The sequence below is a fragment of the Phaseolus vulgaris genome, chromosome 2 (genome assembly GCF_051622355.1).
Source record: "Phaseolus vulgaris cultivar YP4 chromosome 2, ASM5162235v1, whole genome shotgun sequence".
Lineage (NCBI taxonomy): Eukaryota > Viridiplantae > Streptophyta > Magnoliopsida > Fabales > Fabaceae > Phaseolus > Phaseolus vulgaris.
The window spans coordinates 44,063,226-44,069,225 of NC_143499.1; positions in this window are offsets into that span (position 1 = coordinate 44,063,226).

Sequence of the window (6,000 nt, forward strand, 5' to 3'; positions counted from 1 at the left end):
TACAATCTTGTACTTTTGGTCTAATCTAAAAGTCATATATTGTTCATACTTAAACTTCTTAAAAATGTTTGAAATAATAAAAATTATTTATATTATTTAAGGTTCACTATGTTAAAACCAATTTTCTTTGACTAATATTTTTCTAAATTTCATTATACAAATGATCAAAATGAACCACTTTCAAGTTTGAATAAAATATCATAATTTGTTTAAATGCAAAATATCCTACATATTCAGCGATTTAATTGTCTTTGTTGAAACACAAGTATAGTCTAAACTACCTTTTAATGACGCTATATTAGAAGGAGGACCTCCATCAATTTGTCCAAGGTAACTCATTTTTTATCATTCTCATTTCACTATAACTTCTAGATAAGGAAGACATAACTTATCATATGGAAAATATGAGTCATGTTTACCATAAATTAAATATAAAATATTTTTAAAAAATACACATTTTATGAAAGTTCTTACTTAAACAACAATAAATAGAATACATCAACTCGTTCAAAAATAGTACAACTTAAATAAAATTATATGAAAAAAAATACTCATTATCATTGTAATAAATCGATATAAGTATTCATAAAAATAAGTTAAAGTCAAATTTTACAACATAATACAAATCATTAAAAAGTAAAATATCAATCAACTTAATTCATCAACTTCAACAAATTCTCAATCAACATATTTTCCACACATAATGCATCAACAACTTTGTCTAGTCTTATATCAAACATTTATCACAAGAGATTTTATTTTAATGCTTCATGAGGAAAAGGTACCACCAAATGGAACATATTGAGAAGTTTTTGGATTTTATGAGTCCATCCATAGTGGAAAAGACATAGTTTCAAGGATGCCCCTACAAATGCATTATCCACATGACTTTCTTAAAGTTAATCATTCAAGTTCATCCCTAAAATTTTATAGTTAATGATTTGATGGATCTAACTTGTTCTTTCAACCATATGTCTAGTGGCACAATTGACACGGTAATTCTTCTAATTAATCATACTGTAAAATTGGATGAATCTAAAATTATTAATGATTTTGCCTCATAAAAAATATCACTAATACATAAATATCATATTCATGTTGTATCGTCAAAAAAGTGTTAGAAATAGTTGCAATATCTCTATTAACTCATTCCAAACTTTGTTTTCTCCTTCAATCCATTTTGTAATATCATTCTATGTAATTCCACTTAGGCCATGTAAACAATCATGCATTTCACAACCATAACACTCTTTACCAATTCTTTACATTATTTTTTTTTTTTTGTTACTATCTTAAGGTTTCAACAACTTTTGTGTATTGGTTTCTCATCCTTGCCTCATCAACAATTATATATAGTCAAAAGATGTAAATTTATATCATCAATCCATTTCACAAACTCATGGAATCCCTCCCTAGGATTTGATGTCATTTCTCTTATTTATTCTCAATCTATTGCAACAAGTCAATGATAACTACATAATATAAAATAACAAAATAATGAACTAAATGGAATGTGTTGATAGGTAATAAAAGTTTACTACAGAAAATAAAATATTTTAAAATCATAATAGTTTATAATATATGCAAAAACTAACTAAAAAAAATCAACTACTCTGATAATCTCTCTCAGGATAGTTTAGAACTCTATAAAAATAATAATTTTTTTACATAATTCGTTTAGTGAATCCACCAACTGCATAACAAATTTGAGATAGAAAGAAAGTGAATTTTATTATGAAAAATATGTTTCACATATCTCCCAACCAACAAATAAATTAGAGGTTAAGAGGAAGAGTGAGTTTTATTATAAAAAAAATTGCTTAGTAGATAAAAAGTTCATTCAGCAAAATTTTAATCTAAAGGTAAGTGAAGAAGAATCTTTTATTAAATGTACTCAATATATTTGCAAACACTAATAGATTATTATTTTTCTAAATTAATATTTAAAAAAAAATTTAGTGTTAAAGCAATAGTGCAAATGTTAAAATATACACTAATATTATAATTGATGAAGCCTAAACATTAGGCGATTTTTTCTTTATTTTTTAATTTACACATATAATAAACAATATTAATATCAAAAATATGATATAGTTTTATTGACATAAAATTAAATTGATACTTTTAAATAAATAAATTTATAAAAGTATTCGTAATATGGTATCGAGCCGGTTTTATGGGGTTGAGTTAGGCTTAAAGTCCACTCTTTGTAATATGGTATCAGAGCCATTTCGAGCCTATCCTAGCGAGTATTTGTTGGGCCTATCGTGCCACTCGCTATCGGGCCGCTATCGGACCACCCAAAATTATGGGGTTGAGTTAGGCCTAAAGTTCACTTCGTAACAGTATTTGTCTGAGTTATAAATTTTAAAATATGAACAAATTATATTATATTCATTACTTATTATTATTATAATTGATGGCTTATGGATATAAATAATTTGCTAATTTTTGAAATATGACTACCAAGTGTTTGTGAAAATGGTTGAGTGGGTTGTGAGTTGTCATGTTAATAGTTTTTATCTAAGTTTTATTCTGCTTGTTGCTTCAAAGAGAATCTGTTTGGATAAGTATTGAGTTTTCCTTGATCTTGAAAGTTTGCTCTTTAACTGGTTTTATACGATCTTAAAGTAAATGATAATAATATATTGAAAATTTACCATATATAATCACATTATAACTTTTAATATTTTTTATATTATTTAATTCTTATTTTATTTTTTAAGACTTGCCATATCATATTTTTCTTATGATATTGAATGTTGATTCACAAAGTTGTGATCTTTACTATTCTGTAAAATTTGCACAAAGTTCTGCTACAGATATCTACAGAAATATTTTTTCAAGCACAATGCAGTATTTTAAAATATAGTTAAATTTAAATAAATCTATATTTTACAAATAAATATTTTAAAATTGACAAATTTACTATAAGTACTTATACAAAATGTTTTTTTACTAAACGAGAAAGTTTTATTCTTAATATAAAACAATTAAAAAATATATTTTAATTATGTGAGTTTCTTTGTGCATTTTTTAATTGAGATAATTTTATCTGATTTATATGATAATTTTTTTAAAATATTTAATATAATTATATATTTAAAAAACAAATTGGAAACTAAAGTAAGATAATTAGCTATAAGCACTTTTGCAGAACACAGCAGTCCAATTGATGAAATCGAATAAGCACAGTTGTGAAGCATCTATTGCGTTGAAGATGCCATGAGAGAAAATTCGCGTAACATTTTTCCGTTTATTTAAATTTAATGGCATGCAAATTCCAATAATATGGTCTATTTTAATCTCACGTACAGTAACTAGGTTAAAATATATTTCAACAATTTTCTCTATAAATAATTTTAGAGAATAAAATTAAAAAAATAAAATTCATTTACATATAAACTATATATAAGCTAATATGTAGAAATATAGTCATATAATTTCTTTAAATGATGAATTTTATCTTCTAAATAATCATTTTTATTTTTTTATATAATTTAATAACAAAATTAATGAAAATACTTGTAGAGAAATATGTTAAAAAACACTTACTACATTGTGAGTTAGGACTAAAGCAATGTAGAAAGGCTAGAAGGTGCTACCTACCACCACCCCATAGGTGCAATTTTTCACTTTAGCATCACCCTTTAATTAGAAAAACAAAATATATTCAACTACATTGGTACAATTTATATACACCAATTGTTTTCACTTATTTTTCAAATGTATATGATTAAATTTTTAATATGTCAGTATAATATGCATGATCTGAATGATAAACATACTTTCTAAATTGTGTTATCTTCTAATCTCTTAATAATTTATATTTATTCAGTTATAGGAGATAATATCATAAATAACCTAATAAAATTTTATTTACCATTATGATTATATTTTTTTAATGAAACTCTTAGTAATACAATGGGCATGGTAAAAAAAAAAAAATAGCTACATTGAAATTATTAAGAAAAATAAAATAAATATAAATAACTTATAAAAAATATTTTTTACATAGTTTTATATTATCATCAAATCACGAACCAAGTATGTATAAATTTGTCAATTTTTACATTAAATTATTATAGTTAATCACTTAATTCGGAGATTGTCCATTTTAAAATTTGGAGCTTTGGATATTGTCTATAGAAAACACCTCAAATGATTAAAATATGTAATTAAATTACTTTTAACATCTACTCCTAAATTATGTAAAACTATTGAGTGTACGGGAACAAGTCCTCAATCCACAGTTAAGGAAATGAGGATTCTTCTTTGAAATCTCATTTTGATTCTCATGAACAACGTTAATATCTCAAATGTGGTGATTGATCTTAATGTTGTTATAACAAACTTGAGGTCAAACCAATTTTATATTTAATATATTTTACTCTTTTATAAAAATATTACAATTTATATACAAAATAAAGGTATATTTTTATCTTAATATAAAAAATATGTAATCACTCCCATATACTCTATGTGAGATCTTAAATATAATTTCTATTTTTTCTTTTAAATTCTTAATTTATTTTTATGCTTAATTATCAGTTTATTTTGAAATTAACAGTTACATATTCACTCATTCTTTGTATTGTTGAGTCATCAAAAAATAACTTTTCCTTCTGTTAAAATTATTATTGTATTATTAACATCATTAAGTACAAAAACCACTCAAATAATTTAATTTATAGGGTATTTGTCAAATTTATTTTATTTGTTGCATTACTAATTAAGACTAATCAATTTAATTAGTTTTATCGGTGTCAATGAATTAACTATTTGTCACTATGTATATAATATCCAATGTAATATATTTTAATCTTTTAGTTTCCTTATTATTATTGCAACACACACACAACACATAGGAAGAGAATCTTATGAGTATTATATATGGCCTGCTCTGAGTGCTCATCGATATTACGTATACACTTTTCTTCTGCTTTCTCCTTCTTCACATTTCTTATCTGACTTTCTACCACTCTCTCAAAGCCGGCAAATACTACAATATATATAACTAAAATATACCATTGGACCAATATCTTCAAATTGTTTTATTTAGTTGTCAATAATCCTCAAGCTATCAGCATAAACACAAGCCAAGACTATTCCCACATATAATATCAATCATGATGTAATCTCACTTCACGTATGTAACCATCACCAAAACCAAACAAATATTTTCAATCTTTATTAAGATTTGTAATGTGCACAATTGACCAAACTCACTACAACTACTATTACTTTCTCACCAACAATGCCATAAACAAAATTTTGTATCTAAAAATAGCCAAAGGTTTTGGAGCTATCATTTTAACTTACCTGCATGCAAGAGTATTCCTATTGCATAAGTGGCTATTGGGTGGATGATGCAGAGCACTATACAGCCAACTTTACTTGTTCTTAGTGGGAGAAAAGGATCGAAACAGAAGTACAGCTAGCATACAAGTTTACCCAAGGAAACCAACATCAGATATTTGAAAACCAAAGAATAAGAAACCAGAAATTGATGATTGGTGAACAGCTAGAATAGAATCTGAAAATGAACTGTTGCAGAAAATTGCCCCATGAAAACGTACACTGGCATACAGTTGTTGTAACTAAACAGGAATTTACAAGAAGGGTGCATGAAAAGTTTCTCTTAATCTACTTCAGTTGGAGATAGACCACATTTAAGATAGGTTCATTTCAAATTGTTTTTAAGTTGTGTATTCTTGTGAGAGGGATTTAATAATTCGGATATAGACAAATTTTCTCTTTTTATGTATGTACCATATTTTATGCGTTTGATCACGTATCATCGTACGTTGTTAATATAATCCAATGTCTGACTTAAAAAACTTTCAACTTTGTCAAATTAAAATAAGCATTATTGTGATAGAACATATAATAGTGCATATAATCATTTTTCATGCTCATCCAGCCATTGCCAGAGTATTAAGAAGTGGATTGTGGATTATATATATATATATGACAGAGTGACATCATAAATAGACTCTA